This window comes from Pan troglodytes, chromosome 3 (assembly GCF_028858775.2).
Source record: "Pan troglodytes isolate AG18354 chromosome 3, NHGRI_mPanTro3-v2.0_pri, whole genome shotgun sequence".
NCBI classification, from domain to species: domain Eukaryota; kingdom Metazoa; phylum Chordata; class Mammalia; order Primates; family Hominidae; genus Pan; species Pan troglodytes.
The window spans coordinates 328,668-355,439 of record NC_072401.2 but is presented as its reverse complement, the minus strand read 5'-3'; the positions used below and the strand labels follow the sequence as shown (position 1 = coordinate 355,439).

Below are 26,772 nucleotides of genomic sequence, written 5' to 3'. Positions count from 1 at the left end.
TTTATCTGCTTTTGTGTTTCAGGAAATTGGGAGCACCAGCTCTGGAGAGGCAGTAGGAGTAGCCACCCCAAACTCTTATCTCCTCTAAGCAGTTCTGTGAGAGATTTCAGTGTGGATTAGACCTGGACAAGATTCAGCAGAGGGTGGATCTGGGCAGGGTTGGGATAGAAGGTGGGTCCTAGGCTTCTGCTCTCTAGGCCACTAAATATTTTCAGTTTTGTTTTTTCTAAGCCTGCCCAAGAGAGATTTTATTCCCAGAGTTTGTGTAATTTTAATCTATTTTAGACACTTCCCTGTCTATATTACAACATACAATAAGAAGGAATTTAACCAAAACCCTTATGTTTTTCTAGACCAATTATATTAGAAGCTAAATACTTATTCTTAGCAAGCTAAAAACAATACAAATAATAACAACTTCTCTTCTGTCCAGAATAGCCCTTCAGGTGGAGGGATCAAAACTTACAAAATAATAAAAGGGAAGTAACGCAAATGAAGCTTAAGCTTCCTATGCAGTTTCCGTCTTTGTACTGAACACATGATGCTGAATTCAACCATTTATTCATGTGCTCTGGACTGCAAGTTCCTTGATGGGAGGGACCGCAACTGCTTCGTCTCTTTTTCTAATGACCATATAAAATAGAAGCAATTAGCTTATTAATCAGTTTGAGTCTCCAGAACCAGAAAACTGGAACAACTCTTATCTGGTTATGAACCAATGAGATTCTTTCTGTGAGGGGAGGAACAAACCCTGGATAAGTCATTTCTCTTTCTCTGAAATGGAACCAGAATTAGCCTTTCTTGTCAGACTGACCCCAGTCTGCATTGGACATCCTCAAATGTCTCAAATAACTCACTGATGCTGGTGAGAGTGTCCTCAGTGACCCTGGGCTGAAGCCCCCCATAGTGATCCAGGCAGGAGAGACTGAGGCTGACTTTCTGGAGTGCAAACAGAAAACAGAACTGCCCTGGTAGAGCTGCAGATCCTGGATCCAGATGTGATGTGCACTGTCCCTGATCAGCTAACTCTGAGACAAGAGGAAAGATGAAAGTACTCCAGTACCCCAGTATACAGGATGGCATACTTGTGATTACGGTTGTGATTATGGCTCTGGATATTTTGTGGCCCTGACCTCTCACTGCTAAGGTGCGTGTTATACACCTACAGATTCTGCCACAGGATTCTGTTCACACCAGAAGCCTCTCACACAGGTGACAAGACCTGGAAAACTCAAAGACTCCACTCTGAAAGTGGGGTTTAAGAAGACTATGTTGACTTTTCATGATGCAGAAAATGCCTTCTGTGAGTTTTCTGTATGTCTTCAACCCAAAATCTGGCCCTGTCTTGTGACTCCTAGGCAGAAGCCAGCTTTTATGTGCAGATGCTAGGTGGGATCAATGCGCCTCTGCATTCTTGGGGATTACAGCAAACAGAGTAAAACCAGAGAGAACCTCTCACGGAGGATCCTTCAACACATTCTGAAGAATATTTCGACCTAAAAGGAAAAAGCTGGGGTAAATAAGTAGAGTTTATTTGGGCCAAAGCTTGAAGATTGCAACCTTGGGGTATATAGCTGCCCTGAATGTACACTCCAATTAGAAGCAGTTACAAGTGTATTTTTAAAGGCAAAAAAGAAGGCAGAGAGGAGACTGATACAAAGTTGTTAGACATTCCTATTGATTTATAGAATTAAAATTGGTTAGTGGCTGGCTATATATGTTAAGCCACAGAGTGTGGGTTATAGTGTCCATTGTGGTATTATTAGGTTACTTTATAGCCACTGATGGCAATAGCAAGGAATTTCAAAAAACAAATAGTTCAAAGAGGGGAACAGTAGGACTGTAGTCTCATTTTAACAAGTCTCTGGGTCTGATAATTAAAAGAACTTGTATTTCTCAGATAAAAGTGCTGTTTTTCTCTCAAATCCCAGGACATAAATTCAGAATTTGGAACTGCACATTTAGGTCCTGGAGGGCTGGTGAGCTATGGACATTTGTGGGCATTTGGGCAAGGGGAGAAGGGACAGAATTGAAGTTATCAGGTTTAATCAATGCACATGTGTGATCCTGGTTGGGTGTATGGGCCCCATGATGTCTGAACCAGTGTCAGATCTGAAGATGCCAGGAGCACAGACGGAAGTGGAATAACTGATGGCTGTCCTGAAAAGTTATTTTTGTAGAAATATAGTCTAACTGCTCTAGAAATGACTGTAGATCCCAAATAGAGAGACCTTTTTGTTTGCAGATTTGTGGAGCACTTTGCTGCAGTTTGCCACAAAATTGTGGATTGTGGCTGGAATCCTTAGAAGGAAGGTTTTCTCTAAAGGGAAGCCTGGTGGGCACTTTGTGTATACCATCTGGTAATTCTGGACAGTGTTTGGAAAATGTAACTAAAAGCAAAATCATCTCCAATCCTAAAATACTCTCCACAATAATATTAGAGCAAGATAATGATTTGTTATTTAATTAAACCAAAATATGATGTACATCACAGGCAATCTACTAATAGATTGCAAATACAGAAAGAACGTCACCGTTAGTACTCAAGTACAAGACATGACAGCACCATTTGTCATACACAGTTTATAATAACGTCAACTAATTTGGGAGGTCATCTGGGTTTTCTAATTGGTAATACTAAAAACAAACAACAACAAAAAAACAAACACTTCCCATATCTTCATGATAGGACATAGTTTTGAAATGTGGAGCCAGGTACCTGCTGAAGGCAGCCTCCTACTCGCCTACAGAAACTGTGGCATAGGGTGTATATTCTTGCTATTCGCATTTCCTAGCAATAGTTCTCAGGTCCTAAAGACAGTTTTGAGTCAAAAAAGACAAATGACCTAGTTAACTGACAAAAATGATTTACATATTTTTCAAAGAAGCAGAGAAAATGTTTAAATATAAAAGTTTTCAAACTAAATGCTTTAAGAAAAGGGAGAAGAGCAAAAATTCTTCCCTCATTCTAAAGAGAAAGCATTAAGCCTCTTCTAATTTGTATTTGGTCCTACAACAGGCAGGTCTAAAGGCATGGTCTTGAACTCACTAACGTCTGAATTCTTGTAGCACATGAGGGATGCACTTGAGCAAACTGTGTGCACAGGAAAGAGGATTTGTGGGTAAGAAAAGAGCATAAGAGAGAAAGGAGCTATCAAGAGCCTTGGGTGGGGGCAGGGCAGGATTGATGAAAGGACTGGTTTGTGCTACAGGTACAGGCCCAGGCAAGGCTACGCTCTGACTGATTCCTGAGTCCATGAAGGCAGAGGAGATTAGGATCAGGTGGTCCAGAAGCCTGGGTAGGTGAAGAAAACAGATTCCTGCTGCAGATCTGGGGTTGAGATGAGCGTGGAGTCTTCTGGGCACTGTGTGTATTCTTAGGAGAAAACTGTAGGAGCAAAGCTGCCATGGCCACAATTCCTGAGGGTAGAACCCTGTCCTAGGACGCGTGTGGCCATGCGAATGCCCAGTGGGCGTGCTCAGGAGCGGGTTAACATTGGGTGGCAGCCGGCAGCAGGGTGCGGGGAAGGGATGTTTCTCAGAACTCCTTTCCTCCAAGTTCTCAGTGCCCTCTCTACCCGGGAGGAGACCTGGAGGAACAGGACAGTGCGCAGCAGGACAGTGCATGTGCAGAACCCGGTCAGGTCTCCCGCGGACACCGGCGACTCCCCCCAGCCCAGGCTCAGCCATGTCTTTCTTCTGACAAAAAAACTTGCGGAGTTTCCTCAACACCAGTCAATGCTCCAACCCCAACGGGGTGTCCAGCAACTCACTAATGACACTACCCAGAGTCAGCGCTGACCCCACAAGCTCAGCGTTCTTCCCACAGCTGCCCTCCTGCAGACGCCAGTCCCTGCCTCTGGACACCCGTCTTCATTTCTGAACCCCTGTCTACAAACCAGGGGCGCCCACACCCTCCTCAAGTTCAATAATGTGGCAGAACTACTCACAACTCAGCGAAGCGCTGTGCGCGCCCACACTAGCGTATTCTAAAAGATGCCACTCAGGAACAGCCACGAGGAGGAGGTGCACAGGGCAAGGGGACTGGTGGGCAAGTTGGAGCGGGCGGGTGATTTGCTTCGCTTCCTCACACACCTCACAAAAGCCTTTCCTTCAAGACCCGCTGGCAGCCCCCAAACCATGAGCCAAGGCCTGCGCTGTCCCGTTAATGAGTCCCCATTTGCTCACATGAACTCTTATGTTTTGATGGGGCCTCGATCTCATTCCGAACAGGGCCAAGTAGGGACAGGACCCCCCCAGACCACAGCTGCTCCCACTCCGGCATCGCGCACGCGACGCAGGCGTCTTCCAGATGAGCTCCTCCTCACCCCACAGCCCGGGGAAGGTGCGGGGCTGCGGGCGCAGAGCTGCACAAGGAGGGCTGCAGGCTGGGCCAGAGCAGCCTTGCGGGGACCCCGACAGGAGAGCGGGTCCCTCACTGGAGGGGACTGAGGACCGAGGGCTGAGCGGCGGCAGCGGGGACTCCGTTCGCAGACTGGGTCCCGCTGCCGCCATTTCCCGCTGGTTCCGATAAGGCCTCCCCGCCACGTCGCCTCCGGACGCCCTGCCCGGCACACTCACCATTTCCCGACTTCAGGGATGTCGTAGAGTCTTAGCTACGAATCATCCAATACCCGCAGGTCACAGAGCGACGGAGGCTGAGGCTGTGGCTGAATCACTGAGGCCTCCCTGAGGGGTGGAAGCAGGTCGGTGAGGCCCTAACCGAGCTCAGGCAGAAGCCTGACGCAAAAGCGGCGCCAGATCCCGGATGCCGCCCCCTCCTTTGCCTGATTGGGCAGTTCTCAGTCCAGCGCCCTCATTGGATACAACTACTAGCTCTACGCCCTCAAGCTTTGAGTGACAGAATTCGAGTGACAGAAATTCGACCATACACTTAATGAGGCAAGACTGACAGACTCGTGTCTCCAGGTACTTTCAGGCAGGGCTTTCTTTCTGTGCTAGGCCTGGCTCTGTTGGGGGTTCATTTTTAAACTTCTGTTGTGTGAGGTTACGTCCGTTTATAAATTGTGCACGCACGCGCACGCACACACAGACACACACTTGTTCACAAACGGAAACAATATAATCACAATTATTTTAAAATTTTAGATCTCATAACCTTTCTGGCCTCTGGTCTTTTGAGTAGGACACCTGAGATTTGAAGAGAGAAGCAAGTCTCTAAAAAATAAAATGTTGGCTATTTGTGAATTTACAATTTTTTATTGGCCACATCCAAACTAATAAAAATAAACAAGTGAAATTGTTTATGATAATTGTAACCTATTGTATCCAAAATATTATTGTTTTAATACATGATCAATATATAATTAGAAATAAAGTATATTTCTGGTCTAATTCTTCTAAACTCACCGTGCATTTTTTGTTTGCAGCACATATTACTTCAAACCAGCCACATTCCAGGTACTCAGTAGCTACATATGGCAGGTGGCCACCACATTGAGTGCAGCCATGAGGGCTCTAACCTCAGGGAATTGAGGGCCTGGACACCTCTTTTCTGTTGGAAGTGAGGGAACAACACCTCTACCAACTTTTCTTCTCAGGCTCAAGGGTGGGTGGGACAGTGCCCCTAGAGAGAGCAGAGGCTGCAAGCTGAGAGTGTCCACGTGAATATCACGGTCTCCTAGTTGCTCTTTGGTGCTGGTGTGGTGGTCTTCTCAGTTCAGCCAGGTTCAGGCTCTCGTCCCATGACCTGGAAAAATGAGGCACATGGACACCAGAGAGTGAGAAAGCAGAGTAGGATTTATTAAGCAAAAGGAAAGCTCTCGGCAGCAAGAGGGGACCTGAAAGCAGGTTGCCAGAAATGGGGCTGAGTTCTGGGTCTTTTATGTGGCAAGAACGAGGAAGTCTTCTGTGGGTTCTACCCAAATGGGACGGGTCAAGTTCCCCACCAAGGGTGTTGCATCTGCGCATGCCTGGGGTTGACCACAGTGACTCCATTTTGGTTATTACCCATGAGTGCCTAAGGGAAACTTACAGGGGAGAAGCTAAAACCACAATGCTAATACCATGTTAATGACTTTACAATGAGCTGGGTGAAGACAAGGAAATTTAGGTTGATTTATTTTGCCTATGTCTAAGCTGGGATAGTCCCATCTGAGCAACATCCTGGCATAAGAGGAAGTTCTTAACCACATTTCTTCCCACGAGCTACAGGGGCGGGGCAGGTGCAGTCCCACAGGTGCTTTTCCTCTCCCGAGACCCTCCGTCCTTATTTTCCTAACCAGCCTCGACTGCCTTCTCTCTCAGGGGTTGAGCTGGTTAGAAATTTAGGCTGGGCTTAGCTAGGCCATTCTTCTGGGCTCAGTTTGGCTCCTTCAGGTGTGAGTGGTCAGCTGCTGGTGAATTAGGTGGCTCTGCTTCTGGGAGTGAGCTGTCTGTAAACTGGCGCACTTTGGCTTTTCTCAGCATGCTATTTTATCCTATAGAAAGCTAAAATGGGCTTGTTTTCATGGACATGGAAAAATTCTGAAAAAGATAACAGAAGCATTTAAGACCTTTTGAGCCTGGGCCCCAAACTGGCACACTGTCATATGCACAGCTTTGGCCTGTGCAAATAAGGAAGATTCAAGGTTTGGGAAACAGAATCTGTCTGTTGATGGGAACCACTATAAAAGCCATTTCCAAGAATATGAATACAATAAGAAAAATTTTTTAAATTTCTGTTTTTGCAATCAATTTTGTTTTGTCTTTTCTTGCAGGTAAGTATAAAACTCTCCCACATCTACTAAGCAGCTGGCTTGGACTCAGGATCAACGTTGTTTCTGAAGCCCATGCACCTCCATAGACCACACTACTCAGCCAGGTTTCCTGGTCCTTCAAGGGGCTAAAGAGTTACATTTCTGAAATAGAAGCAAGATTTTTTTTTGAGAATCTCATTCCATCCATCCAGTACTCTTCACCATTGGAAATAATTCACTCCAGGGAATGCTTCTGAAGTCTCTTGGAAAAACTGGAAATGATTTGAGGAAATGGCTAAGCATTGAGTGTAGGAAATTAATGCCCAACATTACATTTTAATTTCTTATCATAGGATAAATATGAAAACACCTATAATGCACTCCACATATCTGCAAACCCTTTGTGTCATTATTCTGTATTGGTAGGATACTTGTGATTTTTATTTATTTATTTATTTATTTATTTTATTATTATTATTTTTTGAGACGGAGTCTCGCTCTTTCGCCCAGGCTGGACTGCAGTGGCGCTGTCTTGGCTCACTGCAAGCTCCGCCTCCCGGGTTCAGGCCATTCTCCTGCCTCAGCCTCCCTAGTAGCTGGGACTATAGGCGCCCCCTACCACACCCGGCTAATTTTTTTTTTTTTTGTATTTTTAGTAGAGACGTGGTTTCACCGTGTTAGCCAGGATGGTCTCGACCGCCTGACCTCGTGATCCACCTGCCTCGGCCTCCCAAAGTGCTGGGATTACAGGCGTGAGCCACCGCGCCCGGCCTGTGATTTTTAATAGAGACTAAATCAACTTACTGTGCCTGAAAAAACTTTTGCTCTGAAGGCAAGTGACATAGAGATAGAGCTGCTGATATTTTTCCCTGTTGCAATTTAGCCAACCAGCAGAGTATGTTTTGAAGGGCCAAGATGTTTTCTAAGACCCCCATCTAGGAGCAGCTATATGGCAAATGCCTAGAGCACACATAGAAATCACACACAACCAATGCATTCCTGACCCTGAATCAATGCTTCTCACCCTTGGGTGCACATTAGAATAAACTGCTGTGCATGTGGGTGGTGGTGTTTAATGTTCCCAAACCCAAGTTGCAAGGGAATAATTAAGCCAGAATCTCTAGAGTGAGACCCAGGCAGCAGTGTGATTTAAAGCTCTCCCGGTGATTACAATATGCAACCATACTCCAAAATGTCTGCTGTAAACCAACATCTTTCAGAGAACCAGTTGAAAATATTTCTCAAATTAATGTAAAAAGTGTTTGCTGTTGAGTTGTGGCCTTTCAGTCTTAACTCATATTACCCATATTCTATCCTTTGCAAAACTGACCTCTGCTACTTGTTTTGTTCCTGATTCAAACCAGTTCCACACATACTGAGTGCACACTGTGTGCAGCCCACTGTGCTAGGTGAATATTGTTGTGGAGGAAGGACTTTGCTGTAAGAAATTTACATTCCCCAAAACTAAAACCATGTTACTTACTCAATTGAAATAAAAAATGAAAGACTGAGGGGGACACCCAAGGGTCAGGACATGAGTAAATACCTTGGAATATTAGTATCCATCTCATGATGCCTGAGTGTAAATGCCCCACTTTCAAACAAAACAATACCAAGCATTGCTATTATTCTGAAATATTAAGTTAGGATTAAATAATATTTAAAATTTTATTGATGTATAACATGCATATAGAAATATACGCACAATAAAATATTAATGTAATGCTCAATAAGTTGTAACAAAGCTAATACATTGCATAACTATAGAATAGAACTACCCCTGTTTCTGCCCACAAACCACTTCCTTTTTTCCTCCTCCCCAAACCTAATCATGATCTTAAGAGCTAATGCTATAGTTTTTCTTTTTATACAAGTGTTTTATTAGACAATATTTTAACTTATACACAATAACCAAAATAGTATAATATGGGGGAAAAAAAGAGAGATCAGACTGTTACTGTGTCTATGTAGAAAGAAGTAGACATAAGAGACTCCATTTTGTTCTGTACTAAGAAAAATTCTTCTGCCTTGAGATGCTGTTAATCTGTAACCCTACCCCCAACCCTGTGCTTGCAGAAACATGTGCTGTGTCAACTCAAGGTTTAATGGATTGAGGGCTACGCAGGATGTGCTTTGTTAAACAAATGCTTGAAGGCAGCATGCTTGTTTAAAGTCATCACCACTCCCTAATCTCAAGTACCCAGGGACACAAAACACTGTGGAAGGCTGCAGGGACCTCTGCCTAGGAAAGCTAGGTATCGTCCAAGGTTTCTCCCCATGTGATAGCCTGAGATATGGCCTCATGGGAAGGGAAAGACCTGACCATCCACCAGCCCAACACCCATAAAGGGTCTGTGCTGAGGAGGATTAGTAAAAGAGGAAGGCCTCTTTGCAGTTGAGATAAGAAGAAGGCATCTATCTCCTGCTTGTCCCTGGGCAATGGAATGTTTCAGTGTAAAACCCAATTGTATATTCCATATACTGAGATAGGAGAAAACCGCCTTAGGGCTGGAGGTGAGACATGCTGGTGGCAATACTGCTCTTTAATGCACAGAGATGTTTACGTATGTGCACATCAAAGCACAGCACCTTTTTCTTAACCTTGTTTATGATACAGAGACATTTGTTCACATGTTCTCCTGCTGACCCTCTCCCAACTATTACCCTATTGTCCTGCCACATCCCCCTCTCCAAGATGGTAGAGATAATGATCAATAAATACTGAGGGAACTCAGAGACTTGTGCCGGCATTGGTCCTCCGTATGCTGAGCGCCAGTCCCCTGAGCCCACTTTTCTTTCTCTATACTTTGTCTCTGTGTCTCTTTCTTTTCTCAGTCTCTCATCCCACCTGACCAGAAACACCCACAGGTGTGGAGGGGCAGGCCACCCCTTCAGTATAAGATGATGCTCAGCCTCAACATCTACTAATTATGCCCTATTTCTGTTTAATTTCTACTTCAACTCATTCCCTATCCCCTCTTTATTATTGTTTTTAGTTATTTTTGTAAGATAAGATGTATATGCATTGAAACATAGTCTTTACTGTACATTTTTGACAATCAATATATCCATATATTCTTTTCCCTTTCATTTATAGAATTACTGCCAGTTAAAATTATCAGTGTGCATGTGAATCACCTGAAAATATTATTTGAAATCCAAATTTTGATACAATATATCTGGGTTTTGCCTGAAAAACCCAGTTTCCTGTCTAGACCAAGGGTCGTGGGTTGAAGCAGGGCCTGAAGGGTGTGCTAGCAACATCACCTTGCCCTTGCCTGACCCCACCCTCGCCCACCTGTGACTCACCTCTGGGGCCAGAGGCAGGGAGGGGAGGGTCATTTTGGCAAATGAGGGGTCTGTGCCATGCAAAGATTCTTGCCCCTTTAGAAATGAGCGAGGGTGAAAGCATCATGGCCTCCAGCATCTACATGCACATCTCCCCTGAGCCCACATGGCCACCAAGAGGGCTGCTGATGGCCTCTTGTCCCCCAGTAAATTGCCCCACCTCCAGATGGACCACAGCAAAGTCAAGGGAAATTCTGTCTGGTCCTTGTTTCTGCTTAGCCACTTCTGAGCTCTGTAGCCTTGCACAGGCCTTTGCCCCTCTCTGAGCCTAAGTTTTCCACCATATGATGGGGATATTTACACAACCACACACACAATGAAGGTGAAAAGAGAGAACAGGCAAAATGACCTCATCTGCCAGGGAGTCAGTGCTCAGATAACTCTCATGCTCTGGGGTGGAATATTTCTTTAGAGACAAAGAGCTTGAGGATCCAGGACCTGGGCCTGCCACTGACCTGCTCTGTGACTCTGAGACAGTGGCTTCCCTTGTCTGAGCTCAAATCCCCACTGGACAGGCTGCTCTAACCTTCTGTGTCCCTGGGCTGGGAAGGGAGTTAGTCCTCCCCACCTTGTAGGGGAGCCCTTGACCATGGTTGAATGCAATCTGGCCCCACTGTCCTGCCTCATTGGAGCAGTGGGAAAAGGTGAACACAAAACCCAGACCCCACTGATCTGGGAACAGGCTCTTCTTGAATTTGTCAGGCACCTTCAGGAATTTGTCACCAGTTAACCAGCCTGTGACTCTGTCCACAAGCTGCCCCTTCTGCATGGATGCTGCTGTCCACTGCCACTCTAAGACACCTCTGATGCCTTCCCATGGAAGGATTCTTACACACATGCACACTCACACTCACATACACACACAAAGTCACACACACAGTCTCAGTCTCACAGACACACACACACAGAGACACACATGCTGTCACACACACAGCCACACACACAGTCTCCCACACCACCCACACAGTCACACACACGCACTCATGCAGTCACTCAGTCACTCACACATGAACACACACACACACTCATACCCATACACAGTCACAAAGTCACACACACACAATCATACACAGTCACTGACGCAGAGTCAAAAAAACACAGTCACACACACACACAGTTCATACATACAGTTACACAGTCACACACAGGATCACACACATACATCGTCACACACAGTCACACACAATCTCACACACAGTCACCCACACACACACATAGTCACACACACAGTCACACACAGTCATACACAGAGTCACACACACAGTTACACACACACACACACACGCACGGCCCATACTTCCTCCAGGCTCACAAATCGCCCCTCCACAAACCCTCCCTTCACAGCCACAGCCTGCATGCCAACATCAGTCCGTCCTCACAGAGCTGAGCTGGGTGTGCAGCCCTCCCTGATGTGGCAAAAGCAGGTTTAGGGGAGTCAGTTGCGCATCCCCAGTGCCCTACAGGCCTCACACCGGCTGGGTCAGTGACCCTGGATGGGGAGCGCTTTGGTGTGGGTCACCATTGCTGAGGACACCCTCCTTGCCAGGGAGTGGGGTCCTGGGGGTCCTGGGAGTCTGGGGGACTGGGTCTCTGACTGCTGTAAACAATAGGTTGGTGGTGTCCACGCAGCAGGCAGCAAATACTCAGGAAGTGAGCGTCCTGTCTTTGGCCTCAGCTTTGTGTCTGTAGAATGGGGGTGAGGGGACTCAGGACTCGGAGCACTGTCGGGTGGGGCGAGGTAGGATGAGAGTGTGTCTCCCTCCCCAAGCCCACCCAGAGCTGTGCGGGGTGGGACGGCCCCAGGATCCTTGGTTCCAAGCAGCTCCTGGTGGCCCGCCACCCCCACCCTGGCTGCGCTGCACAGCCCTAGTCCTCATTGGCCCCACTGCACAGTTGCTTTGAGGTTGGCCAGGGTCTGCCCTGCGATGGCGATGCTGAAACTGGGGTGTTGCCAGGGCCACCAGGGGTATTGGCAGGACCTGGCAGCGGCGGCAAGGACTTGGATTCCGGAAAGGTGGGAGGGCCGTGCCCCTAGCCCAAGCCCCATCTGGACTGGCCACTGTCAGCCAAGCCAGGGCCGGGGCGGACAGCATGGGCATTGAGGGCAAAGCTGGGACCACACCCCTGGGTGACCCTGAGCTGCAGAGCCCCGCAGGGTGGAGCTGGGTCTGGCCACACAGGCAGATGGCATCGCGGGTGGGCCAGAGCCCAGGACGCACCCAGGAGTCCAACCTCATGGCACTGCACAAGCTAGGGAATGGGGCTTGGGACAGCACCAAGGCCGCCCCAATGCCAACACTGCCGGAAGACCCCATGGGCTGCCTGTGGAGAGGCTGGATAAGTGCATTAAGTGATCAGAAAAGTCACTGGCTGGCTCTGTTCATGAGCAGAATGCTTTCAGAAAAGTTTATGCTCATACAGTGCTTGGAAAGCATTTGCGTAGTTTGGCACTTACTTGTCTGCTTGGGCAGATGCTCATATGCTTACACAGAATGGATATTGTGATGGTGGAAAGTCAGTTGATGTTACAAATACAAATTACAGAATCATGAGTTACTTTTAACAAGCAGAGGTGAAGGATCTCCTTCTGCAAGTTGGCTGGTGCTTGAGGTATATTCATTCAATGTCTTTGATTCACATGTACATGAAACCGGTAATATTTCCATGTCTCAAACCTCAGTCCCCAATGCAGCCTCTGAAGAAGGGGATGAAGATGAATGGGGGTATTGGTCCATTTTCAGGCTCCTGATAAAGACATACCTGAGACTGGGTAATGTATAAAGAAAAAGAGGTTTAATGGACTCACAGTTCCACATGGCTGGGGAGGCCTCACAAACATGGCAGAAGACAAAAGGCACATCTTACATGGCAGCAGACAAGAGAGAATGAGGGAACCCAGTGAAAGGGGTTTCCCCTTATAAAACCATCAGATCTCTCAGGAGGACTTATTCACTAACAGAAAAGTATTGGGGAAACTGCCGACATGATTCAATTAACTACCCCCAGGTCCCTCTCACAACACATGAGAATCATGGGAACTACAGTTCAAGATGAGATTTGGGTGGGGAAACAGCCAAATCATATCATTCCACCTCTGGCCCCTCCCAAATCTTATGTCCTCACATTTCAAAACCCCACATGCCTTCCCAACAGTCCCCTAAAGTCTTAACTTATTTCAGCATTAACTCAAAAGACCACAGTCCAGGCTGGGTGTGGTGGCTCATGCCTGTAATCCCAGCACCTTGGGAGGTAAAGGCAGGCAGATCACTTGAGGTTGGGAGTTTGAGACCAGTGTGACCAACATGGAAAAACCCCGTCTCTACTAAAAATACAAAATTAGCCAGGCACGGTGGCACATGCCTGTAATCCCAGCTACTCAGGAGGCTGAGGTAGAAGACTCGTTTGAACCCAGGAGGCAGAGGTTGTGGTAAGCCGAGATCATGCCATTGCACCCCAGCCTGGGCAACAAGAGTGAAACTCAGTCTCAAAAAAACAAAAAACAAAAACAAAAACAAAAGCAAAAAACACACAGTCTAAAGTCTCATCTGAGACAAAGCAAGTCCCTTCTGCTTAAGAGCCTGTGAAATCAAAAGCAAGTTAGTTACTTCCTAGACACAGTGGGGGTACAGGCATTGGGTAAATACAGCTGGTCCAAATGGGAGAAACTGGCCCCAAAATAGGGGCTACAGGCCCCATGCAAGTCCAAAATCCAGTGGGTCAAATCTTAAAGCTCCAAAATAGTCTTCTTTGACTCCATGTCTTACATCCAGGTCATGCTGATGCAAGAGGTGGGTTCCTATGGTCTCGGACAGCTCCACCCCTGTGGCTTTGCAGGGTACAGCCTCCCTCCTGGCTACGTTCTCATGACGGCATTGAGTGTCTGCGGCTTTTCCAGGTGCATGGTGCAAGCTGTTGGTGGATCTACCATTCTGGGGTCTGGAGGACGATAGCCCTCTTCTCACAGCTCCACTAGGTGGTGCCCCAGTAGGGATTCTGTGTATGGGCTCTGACCCTACATTTCCCTTCCACACTGCCCTAGCAGAGTTTCTCCATGAGGGCCCCGCCCCTGCAGCAAACTTCTCCCTGGACATCTAGGCGTTTCCATACATCATCTGAAATCTAGATGGAGGTTCCTAAACCTCAATTCTTGACTTCTGTGCAGCTGCAGGCTCAACACCATGTGGAAGCTGCCAAGGCTTGGAGCTTGCACCCTCTGAAGCCACAACCCAAGTTGTACCTTGGCCCCTTTTAGCCACAGCCGTAGTGGCTGGGACACAAGGCACCAAGTCCTTAGGATGCACAAAGCAGGAGGGCTCTGGGCCTGGCCCACTAAACCATTTTGTCCTCCTAGGCCTTCTGGCCTGTGATGGGAGGGGCTGCCATGAAGACCTCTGACATGTTCTGGAGACATTTTCCCCATTGTCTTGGTGATTAACATTTGGCTACTCTACTTATATAAATTTCTGCAGCTGGTTTGAATTTCTCCTCAGAAAATGGGTTTTTCTTTTCTATCACATTGTCAGGCTGCAAATTTTTTGAACTTTTATGTTCTCATGTCTTTTTTTTTTAACTAAATGCTTTTAACAGCACCCAAGTCACATTTTGAATGCTTGGTGCTTAGAAATTTCTTTCACAAGATACCCTAAATCATCTCCCTCAAGTTCAAAGTTTCACAAATCTCTAGGACAGGGCCAAAAACTCACCAGTCTCTTTGCTAAAACATAACAAGAGTCACCTTTACTCCAGTTCTCAACAAGTTCCTCATCTCTGTCCGAGACCACCTCAGTCTGGATTTCATTGTTCATATCATCATCAGCATTTTGCTCAAGGCCATTCAACTAGTCTCTAGGAAGTTCCAAACTTTCCCACATTTTCCTGTCTTCTTCCAAGCCCTCCAAACTGTTCCAACCTCTGCCTGTTACCCAGTTCCAAAGTTGCTTCCACATTTTTGGGTATCTTTACAGGAGCACTTGACTCTACCTGTACCAATTTAGTGTATTAGTCCATTTTTACACTGCTAGTAAAGAGATACCCAAGACAGGGTAATGCATAAAGAAAAAGATGTTTAATGGACTCACATTCCACATTGCTGGGGAGGCCTCTCAATCATGTCAGAGGCAAAAGGCACATCTTACATGGCAGCAGATATGAGAGAATGAGAGAACCAAGTGAAACAGGTTTCCCTGTATAAAACCATCAGAACTATTGAGACTTATTCACTGCCAGGAGAACAATATTGGGGAAACTGCCCCCATGATTCAATTATCTCCCACCAGGTCCCTCTCACAACATATGGGAATTATGGGAGCTATAATTCAAGATGAGGTTTGGGTGGAGACACAGCCAAAGCATGTCACTAGGCATCCAACAAAGTTATACTTAAAATAGGTAATCCTGGGCATGTAACAAGGATCTCTAGTCCACAGATTGAACAGGATGATAGTCCTTTTTTTGGAAATGAAGTTTTACAGAAGAACTATATCATCTACTAAAAGCAGGTATTTTGTACTTGCCCTCACAGTGGTATGTGCTGCTGGTGCTGAATCTCTTCCCAGGAATGGAGACCAGTGGCATGGAATCAGGTAGAAAAGATTACCTCAGATACCACATAGGCTTTTCCAAGAATTTACAGAGTTGCCCAAATTTATGATTCATCCAGATCCAGAGAGAAACCTTCAGCAATTGCCCTGATAAAGCATTCAATGTTGCTGCTTGCTTCTAGAGAGAGGAGAACAGTTATGTATAGAACTGAATGTTGAGAAGTCTGAAAATACACTTTTACCTAAATAAATCATGAAAGTACAGATAGCGAAGGCTGCAGCTGAGGAAGGAGCACTTTTCACTGATCAGAGGCCAGTAGGTCCACCACCCAGAGGAACACAACATCTTGACTTATTAGAAAGAAAATTAAGTGCTCTATCAGCCTTCCAGTATACTAAGCTACTCATTTCCCACCTAACCACCCCACCAAAATAACACTGTGATAAAAGCAAGCTAGGTTGAAATCACTGCTAGAATTCAATTTGCAATTACTCTCTCTATTGGTGTCAGTAGTTTTACTGATTAGGACTTTTATTTGTGAATTACAATTGAAAGCTGTATTTTGACCATAGCTTTTTCAGGCTTTTGTGTACTCACCAATCTGTCTTCTGTAAAATGTCAGTCACTAGTGGAGCTTACAGCAGCCTTTCCAAAATTAACTGCTGTGGTGGTGTGTTGCTCTCAGTGTGCTGTTGCACTTTAATGAAGATATCTTTTCCTGTAGTGACCTGGGGAAAGGATTCAAGTGCTTGATGACAAACATATTCTCCTCTCGACAAGGCAAATATTAAAACCACTCATTACTACTCAGCCTTTAATGTATCTGCGTGTCAAATTTATATTTCTTCTTTTTTAACGTTAATTATACTTGTATATCCAATTAAGAGCACTTTTTAGGCATTGCATGAGACATGGGATGATAGTTCTGTGGAAGTATTGCCTTGTGAATTTGCTATTTAGTTTTGTCTTTGCTGTAAACTTGCAGCATTAAATAATCACTGTTGTTAATAGCCTTTCCTTTTGAAAAAAATTATGTGAAATGTACAGCTGCTCTTGATGAAAACAACTATTTGCCTTTTATCCTCTGAACTTTAAACCTGGTGCATTAAAAAAAAAATGCACCTTCCCCTCACCTTTGGAATTTTGTATTAACGCCAAATAATATTTACTGAGTTTGGTAATTTTTTCTGGTATTGTACTAGTCTGACTCTAAAAAAAACAAAAACAAAACAAAACAAAAAACCAGCCAGGCACGGTGACTCATGCCTGTAATGCCAGCACTTTGGGAGGCTGAGGTGGGTGGATCATGAGGTCATGAGTTCAAGACCAGCCTGGCCAACATGGTGAAACCCTGTCTCTACTAAAAATACAAAAATTAGCTGGACATGGTGGCACATGCCTGTAATCCCAGCTACTTGGGAGGCTGAGGCACAAAAATTGCCTGAATCAGGACTTAGGAGGCAGAGGTTGCAGTGAGCCAAGATCACACCACTGTACTCCAGCCTGGGCTACAGTGCGTGACTCTGTCTCAAAAACAAACAAACAAACAAACAAACAAACAAAAAAACCTCCTCCTTCCTCCCCAGTTTTGTATCTGATTGTACTGTTAGTCTGATGTTCAATATTTTGCCAGGTTTGTCTGCAGTGTTTGTGTATATAAACTGATCTTGGTAATCCTCTACACAGCTGTTTGAAATGCCAGAATTATTTCTGACATTCTAAGTTTTTCACAAAATACATTGTATCTGTGATTAGCCATTTGACTAGTCATATTGGCAAACAGATTTTGCAAAAAGAAATATAATTTTTCCATTGTTTTCTCACTAATTTTGATCTAAAATATGTTTGCTCTTGTCTTTGACTTGTGTTTTATTAATATTGACTGGCATGTTAAAGATCACTCTGAGCTTAATTGTCTAGAAAAAGAAAAAACAAAACAGGTCTGTAGGTAGGACTACCAGGCAGAAGGCTTGGTGTGAGCACAGGTGTGGCGTTAGGGGAACAAGCACCACCATGGGGTGGGCAAAAGGCAGGAGGTGATGACCAAGAAGAGAAAAATCCCCAAACCCAGCAAGTCACTGAGCCAAATGAAAGCCTTTTATCCTGCATCAGCCATTTAACCCCATCAACACTCCAAGTGAACATTCTGTTTTAGAGATACTGATAGTTCTTATTTTCCTGTAATCCTGTAAAGGAATCTTATCTCTCTCATCAGCCTGTCCCCAGGACTAAAATCCTAAATTAGAATACCATTCTTAGGAAGGCATCTCTCTGGATTAGGATGCAAGGAAATTGAGTTAGTTGCTATCAGTCATTCACACGCTGCACAGATATTAATTTACCAGAGTCATGGTGGGGAATGGGAGAAGCTCATTAAAAGCAGGCCTGGATGGTGCACAGAATGTGAAGGGTACAGGGGAACAAAGAAAGGCTAGGCTCAAAGACAGCTCCAAACCTAGGAGGCACAGTTATTATGCCCCTTTTACACAGGAGGAAAATGAAGCACAGTAGGTAACTTGATCAACCATTCTGCCCCAGAGTAGAGGAGCCAGGATCTAAACCCAGCCAGCTTGCCTTGCCATCAGAGCTCACACACATAATTTTGTTCTGCAGTTAAGCAGGACTGCACTGTGGCTAAGTACACAGACTCTGGGTGCACATCCCAGCTGCTCTGCTATTTCCAGCTGTGTGACCATGGGGAAGTTACTTGCCTGTGCTCAATGTCCTCTGTAAAGTGAAGATAGCAGTACCTGCCTCATGGAGTCCCTTAAGTGAGTTAATAATGTAACATGTTATGGTGACATGCACACAGTCACCATCAGTTAATATAGACTATTATGCCTGAACCCCAGATGGGCACATGTCCTTGAAAAGTCTAAAATTCAGGACTCTGAAATCCAGCCTGTGAGATCCCGGAATCCTCCAGCAGCATTCTAACATCTTTTCCCTGCAGACTTGTATGCTGCTTCCCAGGGCTGAAAGGTGTATATGTATTAATATAGTGTAATAATATGGCCACCTGTCCACCTAGTTCATCCCTATAGTAGGCAAATAAGGTGATGTCAAATCCTTGGCTGGGGCCCAGTCCTGGTAACTTTCCCTTCCCTCTTTCCTGAATACTCTCTCATTCAGATTCATACGTGCCCTGCAGGACTGCTTAGCCTGCAGGGAAGGCAGGATGGTGAGGAATGAAGTTGAGTGGGTGGGTGCAATTTTTCACTGAAGTGCGCTCCCTCTTGCCACCTGAACTTGTGGGCCCAGGCACTGGGTCTGGACCTGAGGGGGTCTTGTTCTCCTTTTAACTTTAAGCCTCAATTGGCAGCAATCACATGGCTTCATGCCTCCCTGTGAGCCTGTCTGGGTGTTTATGCTGGATGACGTGGACCCCCTCTGCCAGGAGTGCATAGTCTATGACCTGGCCAGGCAGCCATGGCAGATGAGAAGAGCTTCAACATCAACTTTATTGTGCTGCTGGGTTTTTTCTGCTGGCTCTTAGCACGTTTCTCATGAGCCATGATCAGCTTCAGGTCTATGGCATCTTCTGCAGCTATGTCATGGTGCCTGGGGATATCATCTGAAGCATGTGCCACTGCTACCCCAAGGCAGGTGTTGGTGAGGCTGTGTGGGGATAGGAGGGTTGGAGACCATGCCTCTATCTCATAAATCAACTCTTTATCCTTCAGTCATCTCCTCATTCTCATTTTGACTCCATTGACTTCTTTCTGCTCTCCTGAGCATTCATCCATCCATCCATGTTTCCATCCATACTTTCATCCACCAATTCATTCATCTAGTCATCCATCACTTAGCAGGAGGGTTGATCAGAAGCCCCCAGGATCTGGAGCCATGAATGAAACACAACATATTACTCATGTGCTTAAACTAAAAGTCAGTGAGTGCTTTCCACCTGCCAGGTACTCCTGCATTTAGAGTGCAGTTCTGCCCTTATGCTGAGATTTTTGGTGCCTTCCATAGTTCCATTTTATAGCAGAAAAAGGTGAGGCTGAGAAAGTGAGGCTCTGTAGCTGAGTAGCAGCACTTGGATTGGAGCTCAGATGTGCAAATGTAGGCATCATTCTCTTCCTTGAGTTTTCCACCCCAGGGCCCCAGAGTGGCTTAGCTTTCTGGAGTGGGTCAGGTCTAATCTTGGTGGAATGCATTGAGCAATTCTCCATCTTTTGGAGTCTTAATGTATTCTTAGCCCTACATGTGATTTAGTGACAGGAAAAGCACTGGTTTGAGAGTCCTGTGTTCTAGTTCCAGTTCTGACCCAAGCTTTGTGTGTTATCTTTGTCTTTCTTAGCTCCATCTTTTTTTATATGAAAAATGGGGCTCAAGCCTCTATTTTGCACCACCTCACAGTGTATAAAGATCAAAGAAGCAATGGAATATAGGAATGTTTGTAAACTCTAGAGTGTTTTATGTGGGTGAAAGGCTCCCAGGTCCTGATACCTCTGAGTAAAGGACATGTCAACTCCCAAATCAAGTCTCTCATTCTTTCATTTTTATTTTTAACTTTAAACACAAAAATGTTTCTTTTTTCTTGAAGTACATGCTTAAAAAGCTCCTACTGTTATGGGCGGGTCTTTGTTCTTAGAGCTCCCAAGATGTGGTGGGCCACTCCCAAGATGGGGACGGGCTGCCCCCATCTTGGGAGCTCTAAGAACAAAGACCCGCCCATAACATTTAGTGGCCTCATATGGGGATTCTCCAAAGCAGTGAGTAATATCAGACCACTTTCACTTGCTATTCTGTCCTATCCTTCCTTAGAATTGGAGGAAAATACTGGGCACCTGTCAGCCAGTTAAAAATGATTAGCGTGGCTGCCAGACTAAAGACTCAGGTGTCAGCCTTCCTGGGAAGGGCTTTCTAACAACCCCCAACCCTTCTGGGTTGGGAGTTTTGGTCTGCCTGGAACCAGCTTCCACTTTCACAATTTTCCTGGGGAAGCTGAGGGCTGACTAGTGGCAGAAAGCTGTCATCCCAAACTCTCAGCATTAGCTGGTTGAGATCATGGTGCAGCCAGAAGTCTCTTCTCAACAGTTGCCTATGCATGCACCCCTACCTTTCCTTCTGACCCATACCTCCTGGGTCCTGACCACGACTTTCTTGAAAGTGTAGCCTCAAAATTCTCCTTACCTCTGTATCTATTTCCTCTGATCCCTGCCTCCTAGGCACTAATGGTTCAGACTTTCATTTCTTCTAGCAAGTTGTATCTCCAAAGGTATCTAAGGAAGCTCTACACTGTGTCTTTATGCCCCTAGGCTATGAACCCAGAGAGTCTTGTCTCTGGTGTCCCTCCCAATTTAGGCATACAGCTCTTGACATGGGCAGTTATGTGGGACCTGTTCCCCACCACCCTTGCCAGGGCCCCAAGTTTGTAAATGGCTAGGAAGATTGCCCTCCCATTGTGTAAGATGCTCTCCTTCCCCAATTTCTACCCAGCTGACCCCTCTGCAATACAATCTCCAAGCCTTGGCTCCTTGGCCACGGCCTTAGAAGTGATAACCCAGTACTTTAACAACTGGAACTGGGTCTAAGGCAAATAATAGATCAGGTTGAAGGCGAATTGAGTAAGTTAGAGAGAGAGAGGAAAAAGAGAGGAAGAGAGAGGGAGAGAGAGAGGGGAGAGAGAGAGAGGAAAGAGAAGCAGAGAGAGAAAGGAAAGAGGCAGAGAGACAAAGAGGGAGTCAAAGAGAGAAAAAAAGAGAAAGACAGAAGTAGTAAAGAAAAAAGTGTGCCCTATTCCTTTAAAAGCCAGGGTAAATTTAAAACCTATAATTGATAATTGAAGGTCTTCTCCGTGACCCTATAACCCTCCAATACTACCTTGTTGTCAGTGTAAACAAGGGTGTAGCCTGAAAACACTGAGACCACTGACAGCCCGTAGACTTCCTATAAAAAATTCTTAAGCCAGTAACCCGCGGATGGGCCAAATGCATTCAATCTGTAGTGGCAACTGCTTTGCTAACAGAAGATAGTAAAAAAATAACTTTCAGAGGAAACCTCATTGTGAGCACACCTCACCAGTTCAGAGCTTTCCTAAGTCAAAAAAAAAAAAAGCAAAAACGTAGCTCACTAACTCAAAAATCTTAAAGTATAGGGCTATTCTATTAGAAAAAGGTGATTTAACATTAATCACTGAAAATTCCCTTAACCCAGCAGATTTCCTAACAGGGGATTTAAATCTTAATTACCATACAAAGGTCCGACCAGACTAAGGAGGAACTCCCTTCAGGACAGGACAATAGATGGTTCCTCCCGGGTGATTGAGAAAAAAAACCACAATGGGTATGCAGTAATTGACAGGGAGTCTCTTATGGAAGCAGAGTTAGGAGAATTGCTTAATAATTGGTCTGCCCAAACGTGTGAGCTGTTTGCACTCAGCCAAGCCTTAAAATACTTATAGAATCAAAAAACTATCTCAATCCTGACTCAAAAGGTTACCTACACCCTCTCTGAAATGAATTTGCATAAGAACTGTTGTTTATATGGATGCATCTTGATGGGGCAGCTGGGTTGTTATGAAATACTCAGGAACCCAGCCCAGCTCTAGGACTCACCCCTGAGCACAAAGGCAATGTTGGGCACTCTGGTAAAGGACCACTGGAATCCAGCAGCCTGGACCCCTTTCTTTGTGGTCAAGAAAGGCAGGAAAAGGGGTGCAGGACTGCTACATTGGTGAGCATAACTAATTTGATAAGCAGAGGTCCATGGGTGGTTACACACCCTGGAAAGGAATAAGCATTAGGACCATAAAGGATGCCCTAGGACTAATGCTCATCGGAAAATGGCTAGGGGTACTGGCATCCCTATGTTCTTTTTTCAGATGGGAAACATTCCCCCAAGGCAAAAATGCCCCTAAGATGTATTCTGGAGAATTTGGCCCAGTCAGAGTGCATTTGTCTTTTTCCCTCTCAGATTTGAAGCAAATTAAAATAGACCTAGGTAAATTCTCTGATAACCCTGACGGCTATATTGATGTTTTACAAAGGTTAGGAGAATCCTTTGATCTGACATGGAGAGATATAATGCTACTGCTAGATCAGACAGTAACCCCAAATGAGAGAAGTCCCACCATAACTGTAGCCTGAGAGTTTGGCGATCTCTGATATCTCAGTCAGGTCAAAGATAGGATAACAACAGAGGAAAAAGAACAATTCCCCACAGGTAAGCAGGCAGGTCCCAGTGTAGACCCTCACTGGGATGCAGAATCAGAACATGGAGATTGGTGCCACAGACATTTACTAATTTTTGTGATAGGAGACTAAGGAAAACTAGAAGAAGTCTATAAATTATTCAATGATGTCCACTGTAACACAGGGAAAGGAAGAAAATCCTACTGCCTTTCTGGAGAGACTAAGGGAGGCATTGAGGAAGCATACCTTTCTGTCACCTGACTCTATTGAGGGCCAACTATCTTAAAGGATAAGTTTATCATTCAGTCAGCTGCAGACATTAGAAAAATACTTCAAGAGCCCGCCTTAGGCCCGGAGCAAAACTTAGAAACCCTATTGAACTTGGCAGCCTTGGTTTTTTATAATAGAGATCAAGAGGAGCAGGCAGAATGGGATAAATGGGATAAGAAAAAGGCCACTGCTTTAGTCATGGCCCTCAGGCAAGTGGACTTTGGAGGCTCTGGAACAGGGAAAGGCTGGGCAAATCAAATGCCTAATAGGGGCTGCTTCCAGTGTGGTCTACAAGGACACTTTAAAAAAGATTGTCTGAATAGAAATAATCCACCCCCTTGTCCATGCCCTTATGTCAAGGGAATCACTGTAAGGCCCACTGCCCCAGGGGATGAAGGTTCTCTTAGTCAGAAGCCACTAACCAGATGATCCAGCAGCAGGACTGAGGGTGCCTGGGGCAAGTGCCAGCCCATGCCATCACCCTCACTGGGCCTTGGGTATGCTTGACCATTGAGGACCAGGAGGTTAACTGCCTCCTGGACACTGGTGCAGCCTTCTCAGTCTTACTCTCCTCTCCCGGACAACTGTCCTCCAGATCTGTCACTATCCAAGGGGTCCTAGGACAGACAGTCACTAGATGCTTCTCTGAGCCACTAAGTTGTGACTGAGGAACTTTACTCTTTTCACATGCCTTTCTAATTATGCCTGAAAGCCCCACTCCTTTGTTAGGGAGAGACATCCTAGCAAAAGCAGGGGCCATTATACACTAGAATTAGGAGAAGGAAAAAGGGTAAATCTATATACAGACTGTAAGTATGCTTACCTAGTCCTCCATGCCCACGCAGCAATATGGAGAGAAAGGGAATTCCTAACTTCTGAGGGAACACCTAACAAACACCAGGAAGCCATTAGGAGATTATTATTGGCTGTACAGAAACCTAAAGAGGTGGCAATCTAACACTGCCGGGGTCACCAGAAAGGAAAGGAAAGGAAAGGGAAATAGAAGGGAATTGCCAAGCAGATATTGAAGTGAAAAGAGCCGCAAGGTGGAACCCTCCATTAGAAATACTTATAGAAGGACCCCTAGTAAGGTGTAATCCCCTCCGGGAAACCAAGCCCCAGTACTCAGCAGAAGAAATAGAATGGGGAACCTCAGGAGGACATAGTTTCCTCCCCTCAGGATGGCTAGCCACTGAAGAAGGAAAAATACTTTTGCCTGCAGCTAACCAATGGAAATTACTTAAAATTCTTCACCAAACCTTTCACTTAGGCATTGATAGCACCCATCAGATGGCCAAATCATTATTTACTGGACCAGGCCTTTTAAAAGCTATCAAGCAGATAGTCAGGGCCTGTGAAGTGTGCTGAAGAAATAATATCCTGCACTGCAGGTCATACATTTCAATCTCTGTATCTTTAACCTCCTTGTTAAGTTTGTCTCTTCCAGAATCGAAGCTGTAAAACTACAAATCATTCTTCAAATGGAGCCCCAGATGCAGTCCATGACTAAGGTCTACTGTGGACCCATGGACTGGCCTGCTAGCCCCTGCTCTGATGTTGATGACATTGAAGGCACCCCTCCCGAGGAAATCTCAACTGCATGACCCCTACTATGCCCCAGTTCAGCAGATAGCAGTTAAGAGTTGTTCAGCCAACCTCACCAACAGCACTTGGGTTTTCCTGTTGAGAGGGGGGACTGAGAGACAGGACTAGCTGGATTTCCTGGGCTGACTAAGAATTCCTAAGCCTAGCTGGGGAAGGTGACTGCACCCACCTTTAAACACGGGGCTTGTAACTCAGCTCACACCCCACCAATCAGGTAGTAAAGAGGGTTCACTAAAATACAAATTAAGCTAAAAGCAAGAGGTAAAGAAATAGTCAAATCATGTATCACCTGAGAGCACAGGGGGAGGGACAATGATTGGGATATAAACCCAGGCATTCAAGCAGGGAGTGGCAACCCCCTTTGGGTCCCCTCCCATTGTATGGGAGCTCTGTTTTCACTCTATTAAATTTGCAACTGCACACTCTTCTGGTCTGCGTTTGTGCCGGCTCGAGCTGAGCTATCGCTTGCCATCCACCACTGCTGATCACCACTATCGCAGACCCACCACTGACTTCCAACCTTCTGGATCCAGCAGGGTGTCCACTGCACTTCTGATCCAGTGAGGTGCCCATTGCCACTCCTGACTGTGCTAGAGGCTCACCATTGTTCCTGCGTGGCTAAGTGCCTGGGTTCATCCTAATTGAGCTGAACACTAGTCCCTGGGTTCCACGGTTCTCTTCCGTGACCCAGGGCTTCTAATAGAGCTATAACACTCACTGCATGGCCCAAGGTTCCATTCCTTGGAATCCATGAGGCCAAGAACCCCAGGTCAGAGAATAAAAGTCTTGCCACCATCTTGGGAGCGGCCCGCCCCATCTTGGGAGCAGCCTGCCACCATCTTGGGAGCTCTAAGAACAAAGACCCACCCGTAACGCTGTTGATGACCAAATTAATATTTTTCTTTTCAAAATATTGTAACTTACCCATTTTGATGAAGGTATTGCTGGTAAGTGTCCATTTCCAGCTTTAAGAATAATTTCTCACATTTCCATTTATATTTATTTTTCTGGTTTTGGTTCTACACAAGTTGTGGACATTTTACTTCCATCCTTGTAAAGTATATATTTTTTCTCTCACTGATTTATAGTGATTTGTTCTCCTCTTTGATGTTAGGTGGCTTGGCTATTTTTGGTATTTAATTTCCTTATTTTTTGACCCACTGCCTTTCTTCTATTAAAGACTTAGGCTGGGTGCGGTGACTCATGCCTGAAATCCCAACACTTCGGGGAGCTGAGGCAGGTGGATCACCTAAGGTCAGGAGTTCAAGACCAGCCTGACCAATATGGTAAAACCCCGTCTCTACTAAAACAAATACAAAAATTAGCCAGGTGTGGTGGTGTGTGCCTGTAGTCCCAGCTGCTCAGGAGGCTGAGACAGGAGAATTGCTTGAACCCCGGAAGCGGAGTTTGCAGTGAGCCGAGATGACACCACCGCACTCCAGCCTGGGGTGACTAGAGTGAGACTCCATCTCAAAAAAAAAAAAAAAAAAAAAAAAAAGACTTATGTCTGGTTTTTGATTTTAGAAACTTAGAAGATACCAACTCTAAATATTGACTTTACTTTTGAAAATATATTCTGTAGAAAAAAATATATATATATTTTTTGAGATGGAGTCTTGCTCTGTCACCACGCTGGAGTGCAGTGGCACGATCTCAGCTCACTGCAACCTCTACCTCCTGGGTCCAAGTGATTCTCCTTCCTCAGCCTCCCAAGTAGCTAGGATAACAGTCACCCACAACCATGCCCAGCTAATTTTTGTATTTTTAGTAGAGATAGGGTTTCCCTATGTTAGTCAGTCTGGTCTCAAACTCCTGACCTTGTGATCTGCCCGCCTCAGCCTCCCCAAGTGCTGGGATTACAAGCATGAGCCACCACGCTCAGTTGAAAAAAATAGATTTGTTTTATTTCCTCTCATTCTACTTTTCATAAATGTATATTTGTGGTTATATAACTTCTTCTCCTTTTCTGCTTTTACACTAATTCTGCTCAGTATTCTAGGTTCCCTAATCTTCTCGTTAGCTCAGACTAATTCAATGTTTCACTCAAATGTTGTAAATTAAATAGACTGATTAATCTTTAATTGTTTACTTTATATTTGACTTTTTCCAAATAAGATTTGTCACCCTTATAGCTTCTTGTTTCTTCCACATTATTAATATATTTACTATTT

At 45.3% G+C, this 26,772-nt stretch overlaps 1 protein-coding gene and 1 pseudogene across 2 annotated transcripts in view; one reads left to right on the top strand and one right to left on the bottom strand.

Moving 5' to 3' along the window:
* LOC129143817 (zinc finger protein 141) overlaps nt 1–26,772 on the bottom strand; it is a 79,990-nt gene that overhangs the window by 38,626 nt on the left and 14,592 nt on the right. Inside the window, exons 2-5 of one of the 2 annotated variants that reach the window (XM_063808498.1) lie at nt 16,185–16,315; nt 15,560–15,764; nt 4,582–5,710; nt 858–3,590 (exon numbers count right to left, since the gene is read on the bottom strand). The gene's annotated coding sequence lies outside the window, so the exon portion shown is untranslated. The remainder of the gene's footprint in view (nt 1–857; nt 3,591–4,581; nt 5,711–15,559; nt 15,765–16,184; nt 16,316–26,772) is intronic. The other variant, XR_010156264.1, reaches the window with a different exon arrangement.
* Nucleotides 11,972–24,600, top strand: LOC100610957 (wee1-like protein kinase; annotated as a pseudogene).